Source organism: Teleopsis dalmanni, chromosome 1, assembly GCF_002237135.1.
Source record: "Teleopsis dalmanni isolate 2A chromosome 1, ASM223713v2, whole genome shotgun sequence".
In the NCBI taxonomy this organism is placed as follows: Eukaryota; Metazoa; Arthropoda; class Insecta; order Diptera; family Diopsidae; genus Teleopsis; species Teleopsis dalmanni.
Genome location: NC_051846.1, coordinates 98023725 through 98036100, shown reverse-complemented (window position 1 = coordinate 98036100; position 12376 = coordinate 98023725). Strand labels below are relative to the sequence as shown.

The 12376-nt window shown below is 30.7% G+C and overlaps 1 protein-coding gene across 1 annotated transcript in view; it reads right to left on the bottom strand.

Annotated features, from left to right (window-relative positions):
• LOC119666442 (protein trapped in endoderm-1) overlaps positions 1-12125 on the bottom strand; it is a gene marked incomplete at its 3' end in the record, with an annotated part of 60521 nt that extends 48396 nt beyond the window's left edge. The window contains 1 exon segment of the mRNA XM_038075749.1: positions 11841-12125.
• Between the last annotated feature and the right edge of the window lie 251 nt (positions 12126-12376).

Genomic DNA, 12376 nt, shown 5'->3' with positions numbered 1-12376 from the left:
AACTCCCACCTCTCAAGGGGCCTCTTTTCACCGATGACTATTTATACTATATTAATATTAATCTTTAGCATATTAGCTTTCAAATAAAGTAAAAATCACTGAATTTGGTTCACAATTTACTAAATTATTACTAAAATTAGAAATCATACTTGACGTTTACTGAAGTTTTCAAGAGCAACATAAATAAAAGCAAAACATATAATGTGGCAATAACGTAGCAGACCGTTATCACTATCACCGCATGATATGCGAAAAAGGAAAGTCCATTATTATGCATTTTTTTCTTATTATGCAAAATATTGCCTTTCTCAAAAAACGGAGCTGGAACTACTTGCTAATAAAAATGAAAACACGTCCACAATCTGAAATTAATTTAATAGGAACTGAATTTACTAAAATTCTTGGTTCTAAATTATCTTCTACTAGGCAAGTTTTGTCTATGTTTTTTTACAACCACAATATAGCCGGAATGACCACACAGATAAGTGGATCCTGTACCATACAAGAAGCTTTTTTATTTTGGCTCAAATCGGGAATTCCAATTAAAAAAGACTGGCATAATATAGAGAAGTTTATGAAATTTCATAAAGAATGGCAACTAATATGCAAGAATAAATATCGTCGAAATCCTGGACAAATTGTAAGAGAAAAACAATTTTTTGATGTACTACATGATTTATTTGATATTGCGCATGCAAATGCTTTGAAAATGATAACGGATGACGTAGATAAAGAGTTTCTAATGTCTCAATATCAAAAAGGTCGACCTGGTAGTATAGCCGGTGTAAACTTGAAGGCGCTAAAGCAATCAAAAAGGAAATTGGAATATCTTGAATCTGAAGTGATTAAAAAAAAAAGAACTTAAGAAGATTTCAAATCACAAATGTATGCAGTGAATATCCAGCGCCATTCACGTCTTCTTATCTCCATAGTAGCAGATGATTAATTCGTAACGGCCCCTAGGTTGGTGTTTGTGATGCGGTTGGCCCACCATATTTTTAATATTTGTCGTAAACATTTGTTTACAAAAGTTTGTATTTTTGTATCAATCTCTCTTGTTCTTTTCCAAGTCTCAGGTATAGAGTAGCACAGACTTTACATTGGAGTTGTAAATACGAATTTTTGTGCGAGTGGAGATTTGGTTAGAGCGCCACACAACCCACAACATGCCAAATGCAGATTTGGCTTTCATTAAACGAGAGTCAATGTCTTCCTCCGCACCACTCTTAGTTGCGACTATGCTACCTAGATTATTAAATTTATCCACGCATTCCACAGCTTCTTCTTTTATTTTAACAACTGGCGAAGACTTTGAGCTGTATGCGCCAACCATTACTTTTGTCTTCTTGCAAATAATCTCTAGGCCGGCAACTGCTGCATTTATCCTAACTGCTTCAATATTTTCTTGTAAGTCTCTGATGTTATGACTGAGTAGAAAAACGTCGTCTGTGTATTTCACGTCTTCCAGTTGCATGAATGGGTTCCATTAGATACCTTTGTTGCCTTTTAAGGACGCTCGCATAACTTCGTCCACCACGAGGATAAATAGAAGTGGTGATAATATGCACCCTTGTCTTACTCCTGTGGCTACTTCAAATGTGTTTGATAACAACCCGTTGTGCAATACTCGACATTTGAAAATTTGATAACATTTATTTTGTGTGGAACTAGTCGTTTCTCTAAAATATTCCAAAGAAATCCTCTGTTGACACTATCAAACGCCTTTTTGAAGTCAATAAAGGCTGCGTATACTGATGTCCGGAACTCGTTACATTGCTCGACTACAATGCGAACTGTGTTGATCAAATTGACGTATGGTTTTCCCGAAATCCGAACTGATTATCACGCAACGTTTTGTTCGCTTCTTCTGAAATTCATGTTAGAATAATATGGCTCAGTATCTTACTTGAAATAGAAAGCTATTGCAGTCTTTGGTGTCTCCCTTTTTGGGGATTTTTACTAGAGTACCTTCATTTCACAAACTGGGTAAGGTTTCTTCGTTCCAGATTTTTTTAAAAATGGAAGCCATATTGTGACTATTGTTCTATGTCACACTGCAGTAATCCAGTACAGATGTTATCGTTTCCAGGTGACTTGCCACATTTAAGACTCTTTATAGCATTGATTACATCGCTTTTTGTTGGTGTAGAGTGATTTATTCCAGATAGAGTAATATTAGATTCAGGTGGTATTTGCTGATCTATACAAGGTTGTACTCCTAGCGGATTATTCAATGTTTCGGTAAAATGCTCAACCGATCGGGTAAATTGTTCTGATGATGTCAACAGTTTTCCATTTCGAGTCGCAATGGGGCTATTTGTATATGTGGACTTACCCGTTAAGAGTCGCGATATTTCAAAAACCGTTTTCATATCTGCAAAACGGTTATCTCTAATAGCTGATTTCTTTATTCGTTTCGATAGTTCTCTATATTCTTCTCGAGAAGGATTATTTTGATTTAACATTCTGATTTTTATTATTTTGTGTTGATCTATTAGTCACCATGTTTCTTGTGACATCCATGGCTTGTTTTTAGTTTTCTTAAATCCTAGTAGCTGCGTACTACCCTTATTATACGCGTTTATTATTCGTTTTGCTATTTCATCAACTCTGTTCGTTTTAATATTTAAGATATCTGTTTCTATTTGATTTTTGACTGCTTCTACATAATCTTTCTGATGCTGAGCTGTACTTAGCTTCCCTGTGTCAAATTTGCGTGGTGCTTTTTCGAGTTTAGTTCTGGCTGCTGCAACTTTAATACGAATATTACAGACAACTAGATTGTGGTCACTGTCTATATCAGCTCCTCTTTTCGCTCGGACATCCAATAACGATGATCTCCATTTCGAGTTAATGAGAACATGATCAATTTTGTTCATTGTTTTGCCATCCGGAGATACCCATGTTACTTTGTGTAATCGCTTATGGGGGGAAAAGAGTGCCTCCAACTATAAAGCTCCTTTCACAGCAAAATTCCATTAATCTCTTTTCATTGTCATTTCTGATTCCCAAACCGTGTACTCCAAGGTAACGTTCAACATTGGCATTGTTGGATCCTATTTTGGCATTAAAATTGCCAAGGCATAATGTGATATCTCCTCGTCTGACGTCACTGTTGACCCAACTGTTCAGTTGGTCGTAGAATTCTTCTTTTTCAACTTCTGACTTGCTTTCTGTTGGAGCATAAACATTAACAACAATTAGCTTACGAGCTCTCGTTTGTATTTCTAGCGCCATCATTCTCTCATTTATTGGATGCCATCTAAGCATGCCCCTTGCAATCTTCTTTGACATCAAAAAGCCCACGCCTCTACTAAGATCTTCCCCATCGGGTCGTCCTGAATTGATAACAACAGTATTTTCATCGTTGATTTGACCATGCCCAGTTCTCTTGCATTCCTGCACAGCTACTAAGTCTAAGTGGTAGCCTGCCATTTCTTTCCGGAGTTGGTTTAATTTTACGTCTTCGGTAAGTGTTCTTTCGTTCCACGTGCCGAATTATATACTTCTTTTCATTCCGATATTTGGTCGTTCTATACGACGTGATTGTATGGTATTGGTTTCATTTGGCAACTCCAAAATCCTTGTGCCTGCTGCCGAACCAGGGGGATTTATCATACTATGATTACTCCTTGGAATAGTATTATTATTGTTGTTGTATTCCTCCATTGATTATCAAGGTTTTGTGAGTCGGTGGGTGATGGGCTTAAGGACTCCAGTGAACACATTTATATAGCGAGCCGCTTGATATAAGACAGACGCCCACTGCAGCGAGTTGTTGATGAGGTGCCAAGCCTCGGCGGACCCTTAAATCGAATATGTCGAAGTGACTCCACCGTGGACCTAGAGATCCAGAGATGGGTTTCCTTGTCTCACTCGTAGGTTGCTCACGTTGCCCAGGTTGCACAACGGGGACGTGAGAGTAGAAATTGCATGAATTAGGCCAAACTAATCCATGGTCAATTGGTATTTTAAGTCAGTCAGAATTTTTTTAGTTGTGTAGTGTTTCGGAAAACTGCTCCGAATAAAATACTAGAATTTTAATACTATTGATGCAATAAAGCATATAGATTCTCAAGTCAAGAAGTCTCTTTCACTGTACAAAATCCTGTGATTTGGACGAACACGCATTTCAGGCGATAACTTAACAATGCGTTCATTATTTTTCTTATTTTAAATTTACTAGATGCAGAGTGGTATTGTACAGTGGGACGAAAAGGTCTTCCTGATATAGCAGGAAGGGACACAACTGATAGATTACTTATTTTGGTTAGTCATGAATATGGTAAAAAGTTGTTAGGTATACCAAAAATGACATCTTCAACAGGAAAATAAATTGCTGATAGTGTGTATGATTTCTAATTTTAGTAAATTGTGGACCAAATTCAGTGATTTTTACTTTATTTGAAAGCTAATATGCTAAAAATTAATATTAATATCATACAAATAGTCATCGGTAAAAAGAGGCCCCTTTGCGAGATGGGAGTGAAGAAATTGAAAAAAAGTGAAAAAATGACATTTTTCCGAAATTTAAAGTCGCTGAGCGACCTCTAAACATAATGCGATTAGTCTAAAACTTCGCACTTAGTAGTTTTTTGAGTAGTCGAATAAATTTAGGGGGTGGCATCTAAAATTTGAACACATTCGTAATAATGGCCACCCTACCACCCTACTAGATAAAAATAAATAAAAACAAAGAAATTCATAAAGTCAAAAGTTACTGATATCCAAAAACTGTTGCCTAACATTAATTGGAAATATATGCAGTTTACTGACAATCCAGGAAATAGTTCATCGACAGGAATAAATCCAGAAAAACCACAAAAAACCACTTGGTTACGAAAATCTGAAAATTGCTGGTTGGATGCAGAAAAAGAATCCGATCAAGCATTAATTGGAAAAATCAATTTTTCTTCAAACCTATTATATATGGCATTAGAAAAAATATCCAATAAATTAAAAAGAGGAATAGTTTATGTTATTAGAGCCATTGGAAAACTGGGTAAAAAATATATCCTGAATATTTGACAGTTGATGAACTCAAAACTGCAGAAATTCATATATTTAAAATATAACAAAGAATGGATTTTCTAGGAGAAATAAATTGCTTAAAGAACAAGGAAATGAAGAAGAAATTCAGATTATTGCCTTTATCACCCTTCCTGGATCAAAATGGAACATCCAGAGTTGGAGGAAGAATACAAAACTCAAGTCTGTCTTACGGAACAAAACGCCCAATTATTTTGGACAAATCTCATCTGAGTACATTAGTAATAGAAGATATACTCAAAAGTACTATGCATGGAGGCATTAGCCAAATGAAAGCTGTCATTCGTGAAGAATATTGGATAATCGGCCTTACAAATACTGTTAAAAAATGTTACAGATAGTGTGTAAAATGCGCTAGTTATCAATATGACCAAAAATACCAAATTATGAGTAATCTACCAGAAAGTAGAGTGCAACAAGCGCTTTCATTTATGAATACTGGCGTAGATTACGCAGGACCGTTTAAATTTAAAGGCATAGTACTTAAGACATTCAAAGGCTATGTAATAGTTTTTGTTTATCTAGCGACAAAAGCAATTCATCTGAAAGCAGTTGGTGATTTGTCACCGGACACATTTCTAGCTATATTAGAAAGATTCTTCTCAAGGCAAGGAAAATCAAAAAATATATATTCAGACAATGGAGCAGACTTCGCTGGAGCTGCAAATATTTTGGAAAGGGACATAAAAGCAGCAGCAAAGTCCCATTTTAGCTTCTGAAGGGGTTCAATTGCAATTTATTCCCCCAGCTACTCTAAGTTTCAGTGGAATTTGGAAGGCCGGAGTAAAATTGCTAAAATACCACTTAAAACGGGTTATTCGAGAAACCAATCTCACATATAAAGAAATGTCAACTTTATTGCTTCAAATAGAAGCAGTCCTCAATTCAAGACCCTTATATCAAGAGTGACGGGGTTGATGCAGTATTGACTCCTGCGCATTTTTTAGATGCAAGATCATTGTTAAGCGTCCCTGAACCTTTCTCAGACGGTACAATTATTAATTCGAACCGATGAAAATTTTTACAAAACTTAAGAATTGATATTTGGAAAAATGGAAAGAGTAGTGCCTTGTGACACTACAACAACGAAATAAGTGGCAGAAAGCACAGGAAAATTACAAAAAGGACAAATAGTTATAATTAAACAAATTGATTCATCCAGCAAAATGACCAATGTGAAAAATAGAAGAAACACATCATGGAGGTAATGGAAAAGTAAGAGTTGTCTCAATGAAAACCAAAGATTTGTCCACTAAAAATTGAAGAAAATGTAGCTGAAACAGAATCAGAAAGTAAGCATGTGTCACATATATCATCAACCGAACATAAAAAGAAGCCAACAAATTAAAAAAAAGTGCACACACATCACTAGTTAATTCGGCATGCAAAATTGGCCCCTTGCAGAATGTCCAAATTTCAACATCTATCTGCGCGCCATGTAGAGGTTTTTCTTCGTGAAATCAAGATTAAATAAATATATTATACTTCATATATTTCAAATAGTAAAACATAACTTCCCAACAACATGTTACGTAATTATTGGCATGGATTTTATGAAAAAATTATATTATAAATTAGATTTTCAATCGGTTCATACTCAGACATAATTATTATAAACATCAGATACACATACCAATAATGCATACCACTGAACCTAATAATACTTGTTACCACAATATTCCAAATATGTATGTTGGAATGTTACAAATTAATTCAACAGAAAAATAAATTTTAAAAAGGAAATAAAACAAAAAATACTAATAGCAAGCATAATTTTAAATAAAAATGACACTTTCATAAAAATACTAAATGCTAATGAAGTAATAAAAATAAAATTAATACAGATTTTTCCTCGACAATTCGAAAACCCATTAAAAATACTTTGTACACAATACGATGCTTTGGATCGCTCAACTGCGTAGATGTAAAACGAAAAACTATTTAACAAATCGATTCCTTTTATACAAACTCATACAAATTGAATCAGATCTGTTTCAATTTCTTAAAAAATATATAAACATATTATTTTAAATTACTCTAAAAATATTTTCTTAAAAATGAGGAAAAAAAATAAACGCTGCAAAAAAAAATATAAACAAAATATAAACAAAATTAAAAAAAATATATAAAAAATATATAAAAAAATATAAAACAAATAAAAAATATAAAACAAATAAAAAATATAAAACACATAAAAAATAAAAAAAAAAATAAAAAAAAATAAAAATAAAAAAAAAATAAATAAATAAATAAAAAAAAATATATAAAAAAAATAAAAAAAATATATATAAAAAAATATATATAAAAAAATATATAAAAAAAATAAAAAAAACATATATAAAAAAATATAAAAAAATAAAAAAAATATAAAAAAATAAAAAAAATATAAAAAAATAAAAAAAATATAAAAAAATAAAAAAAATAAAAAAAATATAAAAAAATAAAAAAAATATAAAAAAATAAAAAAAATATAAAAAAATATAAAAAAATAAAAAAAAATATAAAAAAATAAAAAAACATAAAAAAAAAATTTAAAAAACATAAAAAAAAATTTAAAAAACACAAAAAAAAAATTTAAAAAACATAAAAAAAAAATTTAAAAAACATAAAAAAAAATTTAAAAAACAAAAAAAAAAATTTAAAAAACATAAAAAAAAAATTTAAAAAACAAAAAAAAATTTAAAAAACAAAAAAAAATTTAAAAAACATAAAAAAAAATAAAAAATAAGTAAAAAGAAATAAAAGAGAACATGTTTGCAAGTTATCAATCTAATTAAATGCTGCCGTTTTAATTTCCAGCATAAATAAAATGCTATGTTGTTGATTAACTGACTTAACTTAGGAAAAGTTTGATTCTTTTCTGCTTCTTTTTACAATATTTTATAAAACCTAATGTCTGAGTTGGGATCGTCGGGATCATTGGTCGTCTTGCAATAATAAAAAACATTCGTGAAGATTTTTAATTTTAGCAGCCCGAATATAGCTCTTATCAAGTGTTTGTTCAGTTCAACTTCAACTGGATCAACTTCTTATTGAAAGAGGCTCTCCGTCAACATCAAGCAATTCATTCAATTATCTTCTTCCAAATATTCACAACCAAGATCGTTTGATAAACTTAATATATTTTGTAAACGTACAGGAAGAGAATTAACTTCAGACTCGTTAATTTGTATGCATTCTGTCCATATTGTTTCCAAACAAAGTACATTTTTAGTTGATTTCAAATCTTTTCTTGTATAGTTAATGCAGCATCTCCGATGTCGTAGTTTTTTTCTCTTATCGAAGATTCACTATCGCTTTGCTGAATAAGTTTATAAAAAGTTCAGAAAAAATATTTTATCCACCGATTGTTGTAAAACATTACTCAAAATGAGTAATGGACTGTTGTTTAATTTTTTTTTTAATATTTTTTCACTTTTCTACAAACATTATTATTAAACCAGTCCTCAAATCGAATCTGATTCATCTAGCCTATATTATTGTATTTCTTGGTGGGATGTTTAAAACACTTTTTTTTCGTTAATAATGTATCCGAATAATATCCGAACGTAGGATTTTCAGATTTTGAAATGAAAAGGCTATTGTTGTTGCACCTTTGGAAAATATATTGAATGAAAAAATCAACTAATTCAGACTTTCAAATACATTTAGGAAAAAATGCAAAGTTATGCAATATTTACACATTTTCGGAGGTGTACATATTTTTTTATTAGATAATTTCCAACAAAATTTGTAAGTAATACCATGTTCGACTTTTGCGGACGCAATAAATGTGTGTCCAAAAACATAATTTTTAATGACAAAAGTGCAGACATTTAAATTAATAACAATTGAGACGTGCCCACCCCAGCAAAATACAAGCATGGTATAATTGTTCTACATCAATTAAAATTATTCAGCAATAGCTACACTGCAAAACACTAAATTATTACCTAATACCACTCTCTCAGGTTCTCTTAGGACACTCTCATAATAATCTTCATACATACTGACGAGGTGTATATAAAGGCTGATAATTAAAATTAAATTGCGAAAAGACAAATTGAGATTATTTCCTTAAAACATTTGAACGTGACTTCAGCATTCTTTCTCTGTTCTTTGATTTAAACAAGGCAAAGAAATAATTCCATAAACTTATTACAAATTCGGCTTACACAGTTGTTTTAACAGGTAAAATTCAAATACTAAGACCAGATTTTTCAAATAACCTAAGCCGAGGAATGTGACGAACTCCGTTAACTTGACCCAATCAATTCGCACATAAAGGCCAGTAACACTAAAATTCAGAAAAGAGTGGACATCCATTGCGATCCCTAAATGGTAGATTAAAGCTTCAGAAATAATTATTTAAATTTGCTATTTTGTACAAATTTTTTAATTGAGTTTTTGTTATCAATGAAAGATGCGATTCATAATAGGAAATGAAAAGAAAGTGCATCGTATTCAAAAAAGAACAATCATCGAATGTGCAGTTTTTCAGTGTGTTAAAAATCGAATAAAAAGAGAATATATATATTTAAAATAATTGACTGCAAAATTTGTCTTCGTTAGCATATCGAAAAAATTTGTTTATTCTAAAACAACGCGATAAAATAGGTGTAGGAGCAGAATAAATCGAAAGAAACCTTTAAGAAGCGGCTAAGTTTGCAATTTGCAAATACAGTTTGTCAACATTGTGTTTGCAAAACGAAAAAATGTTACAAATGTTTATTAAATGCCCAATAAAAACGATTTAATTTTGAAATAAAAAAAAAATTAAAATGTTTACAAATAAATTAAACATTTTTCTTCATATTAAACTAAAAATTATTCAAAAGTATCATTAGAACAATAAAATAATTCACAAAAACAAAAATAACACCAAATTTGTTGTGTCAACATTGTGTTTGCAATTTTGCAATTTCTTATTTTTAACGGGACAGAATACCGTTAGATGTGTCTGGGTTTTTTTGTTTGTTATGATATTCTGCAAAATCTGTTCAGTTTCTTTGTTATTTAATAAAATAGAGTGTTTTAAGTGAAGGAATAACTAAAACGCACGTGATTAAATATGACATGTAAAAGAACAAATTCAAATAATATTAAGTTAGTATGTTATAATTACTACCTCGGTAAATCTGCTAAGTAATAAAGTCTAATGTTTAATATTAGGTTAAGAACAATTTATAATATCATAAACAGACCAGAAAATGAGGATTACATTAGTTTAACACCAGCAGGCCACCATATTAAACCATTGTCTGATCGCCATATAAGAAGAGTATTGCAAATAATTGATAAAAATCCTTGAATTTCCTTACGATCATTGGCATTAGGTCTGGAAAAGCTATTTAATATTGTTGTTAGTCATAAGGCAATAAGAAAAGTGCTATTACAAAAAATTTATTCTTCGAAAGTTGCACGTAACACACCGTTGTTATCTGTTTAAAAAATTGAAAAACGATTTCAGTTTGATAGCGCACATTTAAGATATGCTTCAGAGCACTAAGATGATGTGATTTTCTGGGACGAAGTGGAAATCAAGCTTTCTTCTAATGCAGGACCTACACAAACATGATAATAAAGCATAAAATTCCAGAAAATTACATTATCTTAGGACTCTGAATCATATCTTAAATGTGCGCTAGCAAACTGAAATCGTTTTTCAATTTTTTAAACAGATAACAACGGTGTGTTACGTGCAACTTTCGAAGAATAAATTTTTTGTAATAGCACTTTTCTTATTGCCTTATGACTAACAACAATATTAAATAGCTTTTCCAGACCTAATGCCAATGATCGTAAGGAAATTCAAGGATTTTTATCAATTATTTGCAATACTCTTCTTATATGGCGATCAGACAATGGTTTAATATGGTGGCCTGCTGGTGTTAAACTAATGTAATCCTCATTTTCTGGTCTGTTTATGATATTATAAATTGTTCTTAACCTAATATTAAACATTAGACTTTATTACTTAGCAGATTTACCGAGGTAGTAATTATAACATACTAACTTAATATTATTTTAATTTGTTCTTTTACATGTCATATTTAATCACGTGCGTTTTAGTTATTCCTTCACTTAAAACACTCTATTTTATTAAATAACAAAGAAACTGAACAGATTTTGCAGAATATCATAACAAACAAAAAAACCCAGACACATCTAACGGTATTCTGTCCCGTTAAAAATAAGAAATTGCAAAATTGCAAACACAATGTTGACACAACAAATTTGGTGTTATTTTTGTTTTTGTGAATTATTTTATTGTTCTAATGATACTTTTGAATAATTTTTAGTTTTATATGAAGAAAAATGTTTAATTTATTTGTAAACATTTTAATTTTTTTTTAATTTCAAAATTAAATCGTTTTTATTGGGCATTTAATAAACATTTGTAACATTTTTTCGTTTTGCAAACACAATGTTGACAAACTGTATGTATATACAAAAATAATGTGGAACTTTGAAACACTTTGCTTTATTGAAATATGTAAATTTATTTCTATGGAAATTATCCTGCAAGATTTGAAGCAAACCTTACTTGGCACTTTGAATAAATAAATTGGTTCCAACATTAAAATACTTTGGTGGCTGTGTGAGCATTTGAGAAGCATTAAGATCAGCGGGTATTGAATAGTTGGCATTGTTTGATAGGCTACTAGACCAGCATTAATTCAAGGCCATATTACATTACACATACATTCATATATCCGTTAAAAAAATCTCTTCATTCGCTGAGTATTGTGTATTAAATAAAAATGCATAGGTACAAAGTAATATATAAATTGCAATACAATTTACTTTACCTAGGAATTTATTTGTATTAATTCATTGAAAAGGTCTTTCTTGGATTTAGTTTTCTATTTACACAACACTACTTATACGATTGGAATTTGTTTTGTTTTTATTTCATATCAGCATCATTAACTATGTAATACACACTTATATATCTGGAAACTAAGCTAATTTTGTTAACTTTGACTTCGTCTCTAATCTAATGGGAACTAATTTCAATTTTTATGAATGCACTATTTTAATTAGAATGACTATAATACTGTATCACAAAACTTTTTATGATCAACTGTTAAATAGACATATTTGCAGCATTTAAGTATATCAGAATCGAAACTGGCTTAGAAATGATATTTAGATAAGCAAATATGAAGACCAAAGAACATTTTGAAGTAATCATAAGCTAGCTTATATAAGCCCTTGCACTAATATAAAAGGTCATGAAATGCAAGGAAAGAAAATTTGTGAGAGCGAACAGGCACGAATTACACGAAATTTAATTGAATTTTATTCTAAGTATGGTATTCAAGCATTATTTAAGTAATTTTCA